The sequence below is a fragment of the Mobula birostris genome, chromosome 22 (assembly GCF_030028105.1).
Source record: "Mobula birostris isolate sMobBir1 chromosome 22, sMobBir1.hap1, whole genome shotgun sequence".
Classification (NCBI taxonomy): domain Eukaryota; kingdom Metazoa; phylum Chordata; class Chondrichthyes; order Myliobatiformes; family Myliobatidae; genus Mobula; species Mobula birostris.
In genome coordinates, this window is record NC_092391.1 from 63831758 (window position 1) to 63850891 (window position 19134).

Consider the following 19134-nt stretch of genomic DNA (forward strand, 5'->3'; position numbering starts at 1 on the left):
TATATTCCGTCTGGGTAGCCTCCAACCTGATGGCATGAACATCGACTTCTCTAACTTCCGCTAAGGCCCCACCCCCCCCCTGTACCCCATCTGTTACTCATTTTTATGCACACATTCTTTCTCTCACTCTCCTTTTTCTCCCTCTGAATATACCTCTTGCCCATCCTCTGGGTCCCCCCCCCTTGTCTTTCTTCCCGGACCTCCTGTCCCATGATCCTCTCGTATCCCCTTCTGCCTATCACCTGTCCAGCTCTTGGCTCCATCCCTCCCCCTCCTGTCTTCTCCTATCATTTTGGATCTCCCCCTCTCCCTCCCACTTTCAAATCCCTTACTCACTCTTCCTTCAGTTAGTCCTGACGAAGGGTCTCGGCCTGAAACGTCGACTGCACCTCTTCCTACAGATGCTGCCTGGCCTGCTGCGTTCACCAGCAACTTTGATGTGTGTTGCTGTAGTTACAATGATCATTATTATGTGCCATGTCGTATGATGTAGGCGATCATGGTCCCCATGACCGTGATAGTTATTGGCAATTTTTTCTACAGGTTTGCCGTTGCTTTCTTCTCGCCAGCATCTTTCCAATACTCTTCAGAGATTGTCTGCTTGGTGTCAGTAGTCACATAACCAGGACTTGTAATATGTACCAGCTGCTCCTATGGCTTCACGTGACCCCGATCGGTTGGGTGGGGGGGGGCTAAGCAGGTGCTACACCTTGTCCAAGGGTGACCTGCAGGCTAGTGGAGGGAAGGGACACCTTACACATCCTTTGATAGATACGTATCTCCACCCTGCCACCCATAGTCGCAATAACCTTTTGAATTAACCAAAGAGTTTGATATGCAAATATTCTGACCATTTGCAGTAGTAAAGGACTTTTCCCTCTTTCCTTCCTGAGATGCTGCTTCTTAGTTCCTAAGGAGAGAGGAGTTCTCAGCTTCTCTATCCATAGCTTTCAAGAGTGAGTATAAGTGTGACAGTGTGTGTGTGTGTGTGTGTGTGTGTGTGTGTGTGTGTGTGTGTACATCCTGTAAATGTCGACCCATTTCATTTTGGTTCATTCAGCATCAAAGAATGTATACAGTATACAACCTGAAATCCATACTCTTCAGAGACATCCATAAAACAAGAGACCGCATAGAATGAATGATAGAACATCAAAGCCCCTAAACACCCCTCCCTCCACCCAAATAGCAGCAAGAACATCAACTCCCCCCACTTGTGCCAGCAGAAGCACTGTCCTCCCCACCATACAAGCAACAACAAAAGGCCCCAAAGAGACCTTTTGGTCTAGAGTCCATCAAAAGCTACAGCCCATAACCCAGTACTTCGGTATCTCCCGCCATCGAGGAGAGAGCAATCGCTCCTGCTTGAAAATGAAACCTTTAGACTGCATTCTCATCCAATATTTACAAAATCAAATGATCATGAACTAATTGATGACACATGCAGCTAACTTGTCTTTGATATTGATACTTCACATAAACAAATGCCTTGAGTTAATTCGTCACTGCACTTTTCAGATAATAATTAATAAAGCAGCTAGCCTGGGAGTCGAGCTTCTTAACACTGTTGGTGGTTGTCCATCAAGTCCAACGATGACAGGAAACCTGTGCGGGAGAGTTTTTAAAGTGGAAAAGTTGTTGCACTGGGGCAGTTCCACCCCCTCGATCTCAGAAGTCTTGGTCCAGTGGTAGAAATAAGCATCACAAATTGGGTCTTACTTCATTGTAGTGGATGACCATGACATCTTCTGTGCCTTGTCATGCCCTTTACTCTCCACGGCACATTGCAGTACAACTTTCCTAGCCATTGGATCTCACTGTAGATCTCACCCACCAGCCTGGTGGAGCTGACTTCACAAGCTAGCACACGTATGTCCTTATCTCACCAGGGTATGAGGTTGGCTGCTACCCTCAGCTGGTTTAGACGGCTTGTTGAAGCAATGCACTGGGGTGTGATCGCTGTTGCAAGCTGTTGGAGTCACAAACTGGGAGGTGAGTATCTCATGAAGACCAAAGGTGAGTGAGCTGCCCTGGAATGGACACAAGTCCCCTCACCAGAGCTACTTCCCCTCCCTGGACACCACAATGTTTTCCATCATTGCACTGATGGTGATAAAATGGTCTGTAACAAAGTTTTGCCACTGTACCTTAGGAGATGCTTCCTCAGGTGGGGGAATCTTAAGACCAGAGGACACAACCTCAGACTAGAGGGACGTCCATTTAGAACAGAGATGAGAAGGAATTTCTTTGGCCAGGTGACTGTGAGGGTAAGTCATTGGGTGTATTTAGGGCAGGATTTGATGGATTCTTGATTGGTCAGGGCATGAAGGATATAGGAAGAAGTCAGGAGATTGAGGCTGAGAGGGAAAATAGATCAGCCATGATGAAATGGCGGAACAGACTTGATGGGCCAAATGGCCTAATTCTGCTCCTATGTCTTATGATCTTATAGTCTTGCAATAATAAACCAATTTAGGTGGTCAGATCTAGGCTGGGATATTGAGTTGGATAAATCGTGTAGAGATAGGTTAACTCGGTACGTGTTACTGCAATTCACCCCTCCCTGTAGCCAACCAAATCTATAGTTGAGGGGCCGATCTGATTTTTGGCCTAATTTCCACTGGAACTAAAGGTCATGAAAACCTCTTCTGCCCTTATTCGAAACCAGGTGAAAAAAAATCCAAAATCAAATAACTTATAACTCTTCTCACAAAAGCTAACTACTTAGAATATTTGTCCTTGTAAACTTGAACCTATCCAGAACAACAGTGCCTTGCTCTTAACTTGAAAGCAGTCCTGCTTACCTCTCACCACTGTGCCTTTTATTGACTGATTGAGATACAGCCTTTCCAGCCTTTTGACCTTGCTACCCAGCAATCTCTGATTTAATCCTAGCCTAATTACAGGACAATTTACAATGGCCAATTAACATACTAACCTTTGCACTGTGGGAGGAAACCAGGGTGCTTGGAGGAAACTCACGCAGTCACAGAGAGAACATACAAACTCCTTACAGGCAGTGGCAGGAATTGAACCCAGGTCGCCTGTACTGCAAAGTACTGTGCTAACCACTACGCTACCAAACGACCAACTTTGATACTTTGATAATAACTATGACTTTGAGTTTGAAACAAGTACTTTTAAACATCCCTCCCTACCACTGGTAGTTAGCAGCGCTATTCAAAGATTCAAAAGATTGAAAGTGAAAAATATGTATGCAGTATGCAACCCTGAGATTGTCTTCCCCAGGGACAGTCATGAATAAACATCATGGAACCAGCCTATTCAAAAAAAACAGCAAACATCAAACCCCACTCTTCCTTCCCCCCCCCGCAAAAATAAATTGCACAAAGAGTGAAAACACAGTATAAAAACAGAAAATCAAAAGTCATATTTCAGTACAGTTCAGCTTAGTGTCCATTTGTGACATCATGTCCGCACTCAGAAAACTTTGCAATTCGGTGGTTTTCAGATTTTTGAATTTCAGATAAGGGGTAATCCACCTGTATTTCCAGTGCAGTTGAGTCAGGGAGAACTTGTATGCAATTTTTTTTTCATGTTTTTTTTCTGAGGAGACCAATGAACTCTGAATGCTGTGTAAGAAGTTGCAACAACACCTCATACCCAAAACTTTTACACAATTTGGACTATCTGTGGGTGGTGTCCTTGCCTCCTGTACCTTTCATACTCCTCAATAATGCTTTGGGCCGATCAGGATATGGATCCAGCGACAATGAAAGAATCATGGAATTACAGCACAGAAACAGGCCTTTCTGGCCATCTAGTTCATTCTGTCTAGTGACATCAACCTGCACCTAGACTTCCATACACCTCCCATCCATCTCCCATCCACGTACAGTATTGTGCAAATGTCTTAGGCACATAATTACAGCTAGGATGTCTAAAACTTACTGCAGTAATTTTATGTATTGCACTGTACTGTTGCCACCAAAAAAAAAATTCATGACATATGTGAGTGATGATAAACGTGATTCTGATGTGGGTCCCTGGATGCACCAGAGAGACATTCTGTAATGATCAATAAACCAGTTATTTGGAATCAAATGACTTTGCCTGTTGTCTCAGGGCTGGGTGTGTCACAACCGTGCTACCCCACCACCCCTGGCACTCCTCCTCTGCACCCATCCCACACCCCTCCCACAGTGTTCCACCATTGCCATTCCCAGCATCCTTTGCTCCTGCTAGATTTACAAACTCGCTTTCCACTCCATGTTCCCAAATACTGTACTGTACAAAAGTCTTAGGCAACTAAGCTATACATATTTATGCCTAAGATTTTGGTGCAGTACTGCACTTATCCAAACTTATCTAAAATTCCTATCAACCTGTATCTATAAGAGTGGCGTTAAGACTTCCAAGCCAATTGGTGTGTGCCTTGGAGAGGGGCCTGTTGGCAGTGCTGTTCCTTTGCACTTGCTGCCTCTGAACTTGATCTGAACCGTCGTCCAGGTGTAGGGTCTCAATACAATACATCAACTGTCCACCTCCCTCCACAGATGCTGCCTGACCCATTGAGGTCCTCCAGCCTTCTGTGTGTCGCACCAGATATCAGCTCCTGTATCTCCATTCTTTAAAGACTGGCTAATGGTCTTCCCTCTCGCTGTGGCAGCAGTGATGTATGTCTCTCTCTCTCCTTTGTCAGGGAGAGAGAGAATCTGTGGCTTTTTGAGCTGTTGGGTGAACAATAGCTTTTGATGGACTCTAGATCATGGTCTCTCTGTGGCTTTGCTACTGTGCGCATGGTGGGTGAAGGGGAGTCTGATGCTTTTGCTGGAACTAGTAGGGGGAGGGGGAGGTTGATTCTTTTACTGCTGCTTGTGCGTGGGAAGGGGAGGGGGACTTTGAGATTATAAAATTTGCTGTCATTCATTCCTTTTGGGTGTTTTTCTTCTGTTTGGTAGATGTCTGTGACGAGTAAGAAATTCAGGTTGTATACTATATACATTCTCTGATATTAAATGGAAACATTCAACCAGCAAGTGTAGTGTAGACAGCCATGTTTCAAGTGCCTTTGTTAATTTATGTTGATAGATTTTGTCCAATAGTAAGTCTGATGTTAGAGGAAGTTTTGCTTTTATTAGATGGAGGGATGTCACCCTTGCCAATGTTCGAGGAAAGTTGAGCGAGCTAAGGCTTTCCTCCTTGTGGAGAAGGATGAGAGGTGACTTGTCAGAGGTTTATAAGCTTATGAGAGCCAGTATCTCTTTTACCAGGGCGGCAATGTGTGATACCCAAGGACGTCATTTAAGGTAAGTGGAGGGTAGTTTAGGGGAAATGTTGGAGGTAGGTAGAATGCAGTTTTAGGCTGCTGGTAGAGACTGATACATTCAGTGCATTCAACGATTCAGGAACAGCTTCTTCCCCTCTGCCATCTGATTTCTGAATGGACATTGAACCAGTGAACACGACCTCACTACTTTTATTTTTGCACTACTTATTTAATGTAATTAATACACACACACACACCTTTTTTCTATTATTCTGTACTACATTGCTACAAACACAACAAATTTCATGACATATGCCAGTGATATTAAACCAGATTCCGGTTCTGTTTCTGACATTGAAGAGACTCTTAGATAGGCGCATGGATGTAAGAAAAATGGAGGGTTATGGGCTGTGTGAGAGGGAAGGGTTAGATTGACCTTGGAGTAGGTTAAAGGGTTTACACAACCTCATGGTTAAGGGTCTGTATTGTTGTATGTTCTATGTTAGGGTGGTCGTTTGGGTGCCCCTCCCTCACCCCCAGGCATATCCTGGTTCCTCATAATTCATAATCTCAATCAAATAAATAATTCCTGAAATGCTGTGGGGGTTGAAATTATGTCAATAATGATTAAAAATTAATATGTGGTTCCTGGTGTTGATTTTCAAGAAGCATCATCACGCTTACATTTGAAGGGAAAAAACATTAAACATACTCAGTCATGACAGTGTTTTGAAAAAAAACCCACCCCAAACCAGAAGTATACATGATCCTGGTTAAGAAACTGCATTAACGCTCCTGGAGAGTTGGATTGCAGGTGCGAGGCAGGCAGGGATTCAAAATTCAGTTAGGGAAAATAAATAAAATATTTGGTATCAGGCTTGGATTGTTTAAAAAGCCAAGAACTTCATAAATAATATTTTTAAATTTTTTTCTAAGGATATTGCTGGGACTTGAGGACCTGAACGGTTAGGAAAGGTTGAATAGGTTCATACTTCATTCCCTGGAGCGTTGGCAAATGAGGGGAGATTTGATAAAGGTTTACAAAATGACCAGGGTTAGGCCACATCAGAAGTATTGCATACACTTCTGGTTGCCCCACTATAGGAAGGATGTTGAGGCTTTGGAGAGGGTGCAGAAGAGGTTCACCAGAATGCTGTCTGGTGTAGAGAGCACTGCCATCACAAGAGTTTGGAAGAACGAGTTGTTTTCTCGGGAGCGCCGGAGAATGAAAGGAGATCTGATGGAGGTTTATAAGATTATGAGAGGCATAGATAGATTAGACAGGGAGTATCTGTGTCCCAGGGTTGAAACGTCTAATACCAGAGGGCATGGATTGAAGGTGAGGGAGATGTGAGGGTTAAGTATTTTTACTCGGAGAGTGGAGGAGGCCTGGAATGTGCTGCCTGGTATGGTGGTAGAGGCAAATACACGAGAGGCTTTTATGAGATGTTTAGATAGACACGTGGATATGAGGAAGATGGTGCAGGTAGAGGGATTATTTTTTGATTTATTTTTTAGCTAGTTCGGCACGACATTGTGGGGCGAGTGGCTTTTCCTTGTGCTGTACTGTCTATGTATTTGTATTTATTGGGGTTTTTAGCTTTTTGTGTTTCTTTAAACTGAATCAGAATGTAGGAGAATGATGGGGAGATGTGATAGAGAGAAAACATTACTGTGAGGGTAATTGCAAGCAGACTTTTTCCACTGAGCTTGGGTGGGACTACAACCCAAGGTGATAGGTTAAGGGTAAAAGATGAAAAATTTAAGGGGCAATGTCTTCACTCAGAGGGTGGTGAGAGTGTGGAACGAGCTGCCAGTGCAAGTGGTGCTGTTTTGATTTCAACATTTAGGAGAAATTTGGATAGGTACATGGGTGAGAGGGGTATGGAGGGCTATGATCAGGGTGCTGATCAATAGGACTAGGCAGAATAATAATTCAGCATGGACTAGACGAGCCAAAGGGCTTGATTCTGGGCTCTATGGTTCTTGACAAAGGTCAATGGGGCAAACATCAATCTTATATTAGTATTGAGAATGAAGTGTTGTTGATAAAATTGGGATTCAGCAAATAAACCTTGCTTAAAAACACACACGTTGCAAACAATTCCTTTCTGGTGATTACTATCAGGAGGGGTTGAGCCTGTACTTGGGTATTTTGGGTGTGTATATAGGTGCTGTTTTGATTGACACATAGAAAATGGATGCACAGAGTGTGTGCAACTTAATCTGGCCAAGTGTCCTGAATTTGGTCTGTGTGTGACTTCAGTGCAAATCGGGAAGGAGGTGATGTTCAGTACCGCAGGTTGATATACCTGAGTGTGACTGTTAGAGTGCACCTTTGGTTGCTCTCAGAGTTTGAGAAAGACCCATATATCAGAGAATGACATCATTAATCAAGTTTTTTGCTGAGTGAGCGTTTTTATCTTATGGTTGGATTTTTGTGTTCTCTTGTCGCAGTAGCAGCTCACTAGTGTGGTAGAACTCAGGAACATAATGAGACCAATTGAAAACAAAAAAAAAAGACTGAGAATCGTAGCGCACGGTAGCGTACAAATTAGCACATCAGCCAGTCATACTACAAAATAACAGCACAGTAGTGTGGTGGTTAACACAATGCTTTACAGTACCAGCGACAGGGGTTCCTTTTCCACCGTTATCTTCAAGGAGTTTGTATGTTCTCCCTGTGACTGTGTGGGTTTCCTCCGGGTTCTAGTTTCCTTCTGCAGTCCAAAGACCTACTGGTTGATAGGTTAATTGGTCATTGTAAATTGTCCTGTGATTATGCTAGGATTAATTCAGGGGATTGCTGGGCGGTGTGCTTCAAAGGGTTGGTAGGGCCTATCCTGCGCTGTATCTCAATAAACAAATAAATACTATAAGCCAGTGCTCACTAGGGGATCAGAGGAGGAGAGGGTTAGCAAATTTAAATTCTTCAGTGTGATAATTTCAGAGGATCCACCCTGGGCCCAGCACACAAGTGCAATCACAAGAAAAGCATGGCAGCACCTCTACTTCCTTAAGAGTTTAGGTGATTCGGCATGATATCTATATCTTTAACAAATTTCTATAGATGTGTGCTGGAGAGTGTATTGACTGGCTGCATCACAGCCTTGTATGGAAGCACCAATGCCTTTGAAAGGAAAATCCTGCAAAACGTAATAAATAAGGCTCAGTCCATCATGGGTACAGCCCTCCCCACCATGAAGTACATCTACATGGAGCAGTGTTGCAGGAAAGCAGCATTCATCATCAGGGACCCCCCCCCCCCCTCATGCAGCTGCCATTAGAAAAAGGTACAGGGGCCTCAGGACCCACACCACCAGGTTCAGGAACAGTTATTACCCCTCAAACTTCACATTGGTCCAAGGCAGCCTTTACTGTTAAAGTGAGACAACACTTTATATTCCTTCTGGGTAACCTCCAACTTGACAACATGAACTTCATTTCTCTAACCTCCGGTAATTTTTCTCCATTCCCCCTTTCTCTCTTTTTTCATTCCCCTCTTGCCCCTTCTCTTCTCCTCACCTGCCTATCACCTTCCACTGGTGCCCTTCCTCCTTCCCTTTCTCCCATGGTCCACTTTCCTCTCCTATCAGATTCAATTTCCTTCAGCTCTTCATCTTTTCTACAATCACCTCCCAGCTTCTCACTTCATCTCCCCTCTCCCCCACCTACTGACCTTTCCCCTCACCTAGTCTCACCTGTCAACTTGTACTCCTTCCCATCCCCCTTCTTAGTCTGGCTTCATCCCCACCCCACCCCCTTGCCTTCCTTTCTAGTCCTGAAATGTCCAGTTTATTCCCCTCTATAGATGCTGCCTGACCTGCTGAGCCCTCTGGCATTTGGTATGTGTTTCACTTATCCTAACTGTACATCTTTGGAATATGGGAGGAAACCCACGTGGTCATGGGGACAGTGTACAAGGAGCAGAGGGAATCCAATCGCAGTTATTGTCACTAATGGCAACGCTACTGCGCCACCCTGCAGTACTTTGAGTGTGTTTACAACCACATTCCTAATGTCTGCATGACACCAGAGTGAAAAGGGAGGCGATCGTCAAGACGGTTCTGCTCGCTGCTACACAACGTTTGCTCTGTTCTTTGCTGAACTGAGGCCTACTCCGGCTGGGCTTCGTGTCTATGGACACGCTTTCATTCTGAATGCTGTTTGCTTGCTTTTATTGTTTGCAAAATTTGGTGTCTCTTTCCTCCTTCCTCCTCCCCCCTCCATGTTAGCTGTCTGATTTTTTTTTAAATGGGCTCTTTTGGTTTCTTTGTTTCGTGGCTGCCGGTAAGGAGAAGAATCTTAATGCTGTGTAATGTGTACGTACTTAGGTCATAAATATACTTTGAACCGGTGCCAAGACCCAACGAAGATAGGAGATTAGTGCATATGAATGCCTGCTGAAGGAATGAAGAGGATCTGTACAAAGGATTGATCTCGTGAAGAACAAGCAAGGAGGTGAGGCGTCTGGTAAGTGGGAAGGAGGGGCACAGTTCAATGCAGACAATAGGGGTTTAGTAAACCGGTTTGGATGGCAGAAGAGCTGAAGGTTGAGAAAAATATGCCTGGCAATGACTAATTGTTTACATTTTAATACAAAATGTGTAAGAAACGTCAATGAGGCGAGACCAGAGATAAGCACACAGAAGAATGATATTCTGGCCCTAACAGAAACATGGTTTAAGATGAGCCAGAGACACTGCTCAACCTCACTGATGACAGAGGATTTCAGAATCAGGTTCAATATCATTGGCACATGTTGTGAATTTTTTTTTAAACTTTGCAGCAGCAGTATAATGTAATACATAATACAGAGAAAAAAGAAAACTGAATTACAGTAAATATACACACACACACACACATATACACAGTGGCATGCAAAAGTTTGGGCACCCCAGTCAAAATTTCTGTTACTGTGAATAGCTAAGCGAGTAAAAGATGAACTGATTTCCAAAAGGCATAAAGTTAAAGATGACACATTTCTTTAATATCTTAAGCAAGAAAACTTTTTTATTTCCATCTTTTACACTTTCAAAATAACAAAAAACAAAAAGGGCCAGAGGCAAAAGTTTGGGCACCCTGCATGATCAGTACTTAGTAACACCCCCTCTGGCAAGTATCACAGCTTGTAAACACTTTTTGTAGCCAGCTAAGAGTCTTTCAATTCTTGTTTAGGGAATTTTTGCCCATTCTTCCTTGCAAAAGGCTTCTAGTTCTGTGAGATTCTTGGGCCATCTTGCATGCACTGTTCTTTTGAGGTCTACCCACAGATTCTCGATGATGTTTCGGTCAGGGGATTGTGAGGGCCATGGCAAAACCTTCAGCTTGCGCCTCTTGAGGTAGTTCATTGTGGATTTTGAGGTGTGTTTAGGATCATTATCCTGTTGTAGGAGCCATCCTCTTTTCATCTTCGGCTTTTTTTTACAACAGTGTGATGTTTGTTTCCAGAATTTGCTGGTATTTAATTGAATTCATTCTTCCTTCTACCAGTAAATGTTCCCGGTGCCACTGCCTGCAACACAAGCCCAAAGCATGATCGATCCACCCCCATGCTTAACAGTTGGAGAGGGGTTCTTTTCATGAAATGCTGCACCCTTTTTTCTCCAAACATACCTTTGCTCATTGTGGCCAAAAAGTTCTATTTTAACTTCATCAGTCCACAGGACTTGTTTCCAAAATGCATCAGTGTGTGTGTGTATTTTTTTTTAAATAAATAGTTAATTAAATAAGTAGTACAAAAAATTGGGCCGGCTGGTGATGTCGTGGCATCAGCACTGGACTTCAAGGCAGATGGTCGTGAGTTCAAATCCAGCCGGGTCCCAACCTGGGCAGCAGCAGTAACTGCGTGGAAGAAAGACCTGGTAATCTACTTCCATATGTTGGCATGAAAACCCTATGAGGTCACAAACAGTCAGACTCGACTTAATGAATGAACAACAAAGAAGAGCAAAAAACCAGGAAATAAGAGGCAGTGAGGTAGTGTAGTGTTCATGGGTTCAGTGTCCATTTGGAAATCAGATGGCAGAGGGGAAGAAGCTGTTCCTGACTCATTTGAATACATGAAAGAGAAAGTGGTGCATTAAATAAATGCAGAAAGTGCCAGAAACACTCACTCAGCAGGTAATGCAGTGTCTGTGGAAGCACAAACCAAATTAACATTTCAGCTGGAAGATCATTTATCCGAACAGGGAAAGTGGTAATTTCTGTAGTTCAAAGATGCAGAGAAGGGGTGATAGGGTGATGGCAAGATTGCCGTGGTTATGAGTTTGATGCCTCTATTGATCAGGGTCGACCATGGATATTGCAACCTGGCTGTCTAGATACGCAAGCCAGGGCAGTTCAAGATGGTGAGCAAGCTGTTGCCCATGTAGCAGCACCCCCCCATACACACACATCTGATGAACCCAAAGTTACAGCAGAAACCAATACAGTTTGGCAGAGGCAGTGTCGTAGGAGTTGCCAGTCAACATTGAAGTCAATGTAAGACTGCCTTAGAGACTCCAGCTTCAGAATTTTCCCTCGGAGTTTACTCCCAAAGCCTTCTCCATGACTGAGTATAGCCACAAGGCACAGGAGGTTTGAGATCAGAGTTTTCCTTCACCTCGATGAGCTGAGCTGACATCTGCCCCTCCCCCCAGCCATGCTTTTCCCCAATCAGCTTAAAATTATGCACCCTGATATTAGTCATTTCCACCCTGGGAAAATGTTTCTGGATATCCACTCGATCTGTGCCTTTTACCATTCTGGTACACTTAGTCAGCTCCATCATGGGTACCAACCTAAGTAGTAACCAGGACATCTTCAAGGAGCAGTGCCTCAAAAAGGACCCATATCACCCAGGAAGGAGGTACAGAAGCCTGAAGACACACACTCAACCATTCAGGAACAGTTTCTTCCCTTTCCAATTTCTGAATGGACATTGAACCCGTGAACACTACAGGTGACCCCGCTTTTCGAACGTTCGCTTTACAAAACCTCGCTGTTAAGAAAGACCTACATTAGTTACCTGTTTTCACTAACAGAAGGTGTTTTCACTGTTATGAAAAAAGGCAGCGCGTGAAAAAAGCAGCACGTGATAAAAGGCAGCGCGCGCCCCGAGCAGCCAAGCTCCTCCCCAGAACTGCATTCTAGCCAGCATTGCTTAAATACGTGCCTGTGAGCAGCCGTTAGCAAGGTGAGTTCTAAGGTGTCGGAAAAGCATAAAAGAGCTCGTAAGGGTGTTACACTTAGCGTAAAACTAGACATAATTAAGCGTGTCGATCGTGGTGAACGAAGTAAGGACAAAGTGAGTTTGGCTTGTGGAAGCTGACGAAGATGATGTTGAAGAGGTTTTGGCATCCCATGACTAAGAACTGATAGATAAAGAAATGATAGATGAAGAGCTGATGCAATTGGAAAAGGAAAGGATAACAATCGAAACCGAATGCAGTAGCAAATGGACCGAAAGTGAAGTCATCCAGGAACTGAACGTGAAGCAACTACATGAGGTTTTCGCTGCAATGATTGCAGAAAAGTACGACTTTAATTTTGAAAGGGTACATAGGTTTAGGGCATATTTGCAAGATGGTTTGAGTGCTTACAAAGAACTGTATGATAGAAAAATGCGTGAGGCTAAGCAGTCAAGCATACTGTCATTTTTCAAGCCTTCCACATCAGCCACAGCAGACGACGAACCTCGACCTTCGACATCGAGGCAGGCAGACATAGAAGATGACCTGCCTGCCCTGATGGAAACAGACGACAATGAGATGACACCCCAGTGTCCCACCACCCCAACCCCCGGGCCACGGACCGATATATTGCCGCGGAAAATGCAGCAGTAGCTGGGACGCACCCAACACATCTTTAAGAAAAAAGCCAAAATAATCAAGCTAATTAATTAGGTGCTGCCCAGCATGTAAACGTCGGCCCAGATCAGAGGCAATTGCCGATTGCGTCGCCTCTGATCTGGGCCGACATTTACGTGCTGGGTGGCACCTAATTAATTAACTCGTTTATTTCGGCTTTTTTCTTAAAGATGTGCTGGGTGAGTCCCGGCTACCGCTGCACCACTGCATGCTTCGCGGATCGGTATCGGTTAACGGCCTGGAGGTTGGGGACTACTGCACCACCCCAACCTCCGACAACTTAGCCTAACACACCATCGTGTATGCTCGGTGCTGCCTTCCTGATTCCGGTAAGTGATAGTATACTGTACATACATTATTTCTACTTTATATAGGCTGTATATTTTTATGTGTTATTTGGTATGATTTGACAGTTTATAGCTTAAAGGTTACTGGAGAGAGTGTTTCTGCCAAAAGCGCTTGTGCCGTATTTCTGCCGAGAGCGCAAGTGTGAGATTTTCGCTACGGTGGGCAGTGCAGCAATGATTGTAGAAAAATATTTCTACTTTATATAGGCTGTGTATTTATCATATCATTCCTGCTTTTACTATATGTTACCGTTATTTTAGGTTTTATGTGTTATTTGGCATGATTTGGTAGGTTACTTTTTGGGTCTGCGAACGCTCACTAATTTTTTCCATATAAATAAACAGTAATTGCTTCTTCGCTTTACGACATTCCGGCTTACGAACCGTTTCATAGGAACGCTCTACCTTCGGATGGCAGGGGAAACCTGTATTCCTAATCATATTATGCCTCTCCAAATGTTCATAAATCCTGTCTCTCAGGATCTTCTCCGTCAACTTACCAACCATTGAAATAAGACTCACTGGTCTATAATTTCCTGGGCTATCACTACTCCCTTTCTTGAATAAGGGAACAACATCTGCAACCCTCCAATCCTCCGGAACCTCCCCTGTCCTCATTGATGATGCAAACATCATTGCCAGAGGATCAGCAATCTCCTCCCTCACCTCCCACAGTAACCAGGGGAATATCTCATCCGGTCCCAGTGACTTATCCAAGTTGATGCTTTCCAAAAGCTCCAGCACAGCCTCTTTCTTAATGTCTATATGCTAAAGCTTTTCAGTCCGCTGTAGGTCAACCCTACAATCGCCAAGATCCTTTTCTGTAGTGAATACTGAAGCAAAGTACTCATTACATACTTCTGCTATCCCCTCCGGTTCCATACACACTTTTCCTCTCTCGCACTTGATTGGTCCTATACTCTCCATCTTATCCTCTTGCTCTTCACATATTTAACAATTACAGCACAGAAACAGGCCATCTCAGCCCTTCTAGTCCATGCCGAACTCTTACTCTCACCTAGTCCCACCGACCTGTACTCAGCCCATAACCCTCCATTCCTTTCCTGTCCACATTTCTATCCAATTTAATTTTAAATGACAACATCAAACCTGTCTCAACCACTTCTGCTGGAAGCTCGTTCCACATAACTACCACTCTCTGAGTAAAGAAGTTCCCCCTCATGTTACCCCTAAACTTTTGCCCTTTAACTCTCAACTCATGTCCTCTTGTTTGAATCTCCCCCACTCTCAATGGAAAAAGCCTATCCACGTCAACTCTATCTATCCCCCTCATAATTTTAAATACCTCTATCAAGTCCCCCCTCAACCTTCTACGCTCCAAAGAATAAAGACCCAACTTGTTCAACCTTTCTCTGTAACTAAGGAGATGAAACCCAGCTAACATTCTAGTAAATCTCCTCTGTACTCTCTCAATTTTATTGACATCTTTCCTATAATTCGGTGACCAGAACTGTACACAATACTCCAAATTTAGCCTCACCAATGCCTTATACAAATTCAACATTACATCCCAACTCCTATACTCAATGCTCTGATTTATAAAGGCCAGCATACCAAAAGCTTTCTTCACCACCCTATCCACATGAGATTCCACCTTCAGGGAACTATGCACCATTATTCCTAGATCCCTCTGTTCTACTGCATTCTTCAATGCCCTACCATTTACCATGTATGGCCTATTTTGATTAGACCTACCAAAATGTAGCACCTCACATCTCCACCTGCCATCTTTCAGCCCACTCTTCTAACCGGCCTAAATCTCTCTGCAAGCTTTGAAAACCCACTTCATTATCCACAACTCGACCTATCTTAGTATCATCTGCATACTTACTCATCCAATTTATCACCCCATCATCCAGATCATTAATGTATATGACAAATAACATTGGACCCAGTACAGATCCCTGAGGCACACCACTAGTCACCGACCTCCAATCTGACACACCACTACTCTCTGGCGTCTCCCACCCAGCCACTGCTGAATCCATTTTATTACTTCAAAATTAATACCTAACTATTGAACCTTCCCAACCAACCTTCCGTGTGGGACCTTGTCAAAGGCCTTACTCAAGTCCTTATAGACAACATCCACCACTTTACCCTCATCAACTTTCCTAGTAACCTCTTCAAAAATTTCAATAAGATTTGTCAAACATGACCTTCCACGCACAAATCCATGTTGGCTGTTCCTAATTAGACCCTGTCTATCCAGATAGATAGATATACTTTATTAATCCCGAGGGAAATTTAGTTTCGCTACAGCCGCACCAACCAAGAATAGAGCGTAAATATGGCAATACAAAAAAACCCAACAATCAAACACCAAAATGCAAACTATGCCAGATGGAAAATAAGTCCAGGACCAGTCAATTGGCTCAGGGTGTCTGACCCTCCACGGGAGGAGCTGCACGTTCGACGGCCACAGGCAGGAATGACCTCCCGTGCCGCCAAGTGTTGTATCACAGTGGAATGTGGCCAAAGTCCAACAGTGAGAAGTTCAATATCCAGTCTGCAAACACGTTCCTCGATCGTAATATACCCCGGATTGCACCATTCGTTGTTAGCCAGAACAGTAAGCACCGAATTCCTTTACGCTTACCGCTCTCAGTGCACTTCCGGTCAGCCAGAACGGTATTACCCACCAAACTCCTCTTCTCCAAAAGTCTCTGTTGTCTCGACCCGGTCCTCATTCCTCAGCTTTGTGATCCCCCTCTGTGTGTTTTCCTCCAGATTTCAGCAGGGGTGTCTGCCACTCCTTTCGCTAAACCGGCCGGTGTTTGCTGGTCCGTGGAATACACAATGTGACCTTGCTTCTGTCCCGCGTGTTGGGATGTAGCCATTTCCAGCGCTAAAGAAAACCCAAATAAAACTCTCTCTACCAGCATGTTAGAGAGGGTGCGGCTTTGACGTGTTACCGTGAGAAAAAAAATAACAAATTAAAAAGAAAGTAAGAATAGATCGGAACGGCTGTACCAGGCTGCATGCACAACCGGCGCATGCGCACTAAAATGTGATAATTACATATACCATCCCTGAGAATACTTTCCATCAATTTACCCATCACTGACGTCAAACTCACAGGCCGATAATTACTAGGTTTACTCTTAGAACCCTTTTTAAACAATGGCACAACATGAGCAATACGCCAATCCTCCAGCACCATGCCCATTTCTAATGACATTTGAAATATTTCTGTCAGAGTCCCTGCTATTTCCACACTAACTTCCCTCAAGGTCCTAGAAAATGTCCTGTCAGGACCCGGAGACTTATCCACTTTTATATTCCTTAAAAGCTCCAGTACTTCCTCTTCTTTAATCATCATAGTTTCCATAACTTCCATACCTGTTTCCCTTATCTTACCCAATTCAATATCCTTCTCCTTAGTGAATCCCGAAGAAAATAAATTGTTCAGAATCTCCCACATCTCTTTTGGCTCCACACATAGCGGTCCACTCTGATTCTCTAAGGGACCAATTTTATCCCTCACTATCCTTTTGCTATTAATATGACGGTAGAAACTCTTGGGATTTATTTTCACCTTATTTGTAGAATGCCTTGGGGTTTTCCTTAATCCTGTCCCCCAAGGCCTTCTCATGGCTCCTTCTGGCTCTCCTAGTTTCATTCTTAAGCTCCTTCCTGCTAGCCTAATAATCTTCTAGACCTCTATCATTACCTAGTTTTTTGAACCTTTCTTAATCTTTTCCTTTCTTCTTGACTAGATTTTTAACAGCCTTTGTACACCACGGTTCCTGTACCCTACCATCCTTTTCCCTGTCTCACTGGAACATACCTATGCAGAACGCCACGCAAATATCCTCTGAACATTTGCCACATTTCTGCCATATATTTCCCTGAGAACATCTGTTCCCAATTTATACTTCCAAGTTTCTGCCTGATAGCTTCACATCTCCCCTTACTCCAATTAAACACTTTCCTAACTAGTCTGTTCCTATCCCTCTCCAATGCTATGGTAAAGGAGATACAAGCGTAGAATTATGATCACTATCTCCAAAATATTCTCCAACTGAGAAACCTGACACCTGACCAGGTTCATTTCCCAATACCAGATCAAGTACAGCCTCTCCTCTTGTAGGCTTATCTACATATTGTGTCAGGAAACCTTCCTGAACACACCTAACAACCTCCACCCATCTAAACCCCTCGCTCTAGGGACATGCCAATCGATATTTGGGAAATTAAATTCTCCCACCACGACAACCCTGTTATTATTACACCTTTCCAGAATCAGTCTCTCTATCTGCTCCTCGATGTCAAATTGGTAAGGGTGCTGAGGATGAGGATTTCTTGGAATGTATGCGGGATAGTTTTCTGAACCAACATGTCGAGGAACCAACTAGACAGCAGGCCATTCTGGACTGGGTATTGAGCAATGAGGAAGGGTTAGTTAGCAATCTTGTCATGCGAGGCCCCTTGGGTAAGAGTGACCATAATATGGGGGAATTCTTCATTAAGATGGAGAGTGATATAGTTAATTCAGAAACAAAGGTTCTGAACTTAAAGAAGGGTAACTTTGAAGGTATGACACGTGAATTAGCTAAGATAGACTGGCAAATGATACTTAAAGGGTTGACGGTGGATATGCAATGGCAAGCATTTAAAGATCACATGGATGAACTACAACAATTGTTCATCCCAGTTTGGCAAAAGAATAAACCAGGGAAGGTAGTGGACCCGTGGCTGACGAGGGAAATTAGGGATAGTATCAATTCCAAAGAAGAAACATACAAATTAGCCAGAAAAAGCGGCACACCTGAGGGCTGGGAGAAATTCTGAGTCCAGCAGAGAACAAAGGGCTTAATTAGGAAAGGGAAAAAAGATTATAAGAGAAAGCTGGCAGGGAACATAAAAACTGACTGTAAAAGCTTTTATAGATATGTGAAAAGAAAAAGATTGGTTAAGACAAATGTAGGTCCCCTACAGACAGAAACAGGTGAATTGATTATGGGGAACAAGGACATGGCTGACCAACTGAATAACTACTTTGGTTCTGTCTTCACTAAGGAGGACATAAATAATCTTCCAGAAATAGTAGGGGACCGAGGGTCTAGTGAGATGGAGGAACTGAAGGAAATACATGTTAGTAGGGAAGTGGTGTAAGGTAAATTGAAGGGATTGAAGGCAGATAAATCCCCAGGGCCAGATGGTCTGCATCCCAGAGTGCTTAAGGAAGTAGCCCAAGAAATAGTGGATGCATTAATGATAATTTTTCAAAACTCTTTAGATTCTGGATTAGTTCCTGAGGATTGGAGGGTGGCTAATGTAACCCCGCTTTTTAAAAAAGAAGGGAGAGAGAAACTGGGGAATTATAGACCGGTGAGATTCTGCAAATGCTGGAAATCTTGAGCAACACACACAAAGTCATAGAAAATTACAGCACAGAAACAGGCCCATCAGCCCTTCTGGTCCCTGCCGAACCATTTATACTGCCTACTCCCATCGACCTGCACATGGACCATAACCCTCCATACCCCTGCCATCCATGTACGTATCCAAACTTCTCTTAAATGTTGAAATCGAGCTTGCATGCACCACTTGTGCTGGCAGCTCATTCCACACTCTCACCACCCTCTGACTGAAGAGGTTTCCCCTCATGTTCCCCTTATCCTTTTCACCTTTCACCCTTAATCCATAACCTCTAGTTGTAGTCCCACACCACCTCAGTGGA

The 19134-nt window shown here is 43.7% G+C and overlaps 1 protein-coding gene across 5 annotated transcripts in view; it reads right to left on the reverse strand.

Annotated features, from left to right (window-relative positions):
• Positions 1 to 19134, reverse strand: part of hic2 (hypermethylated in cancer 2) — a 171925-nt gene that overhangs the window by 114314 nt on the left and 38477 nt on the right. The gene's annotated exons all lie outside the window — the stretch shown is intronic.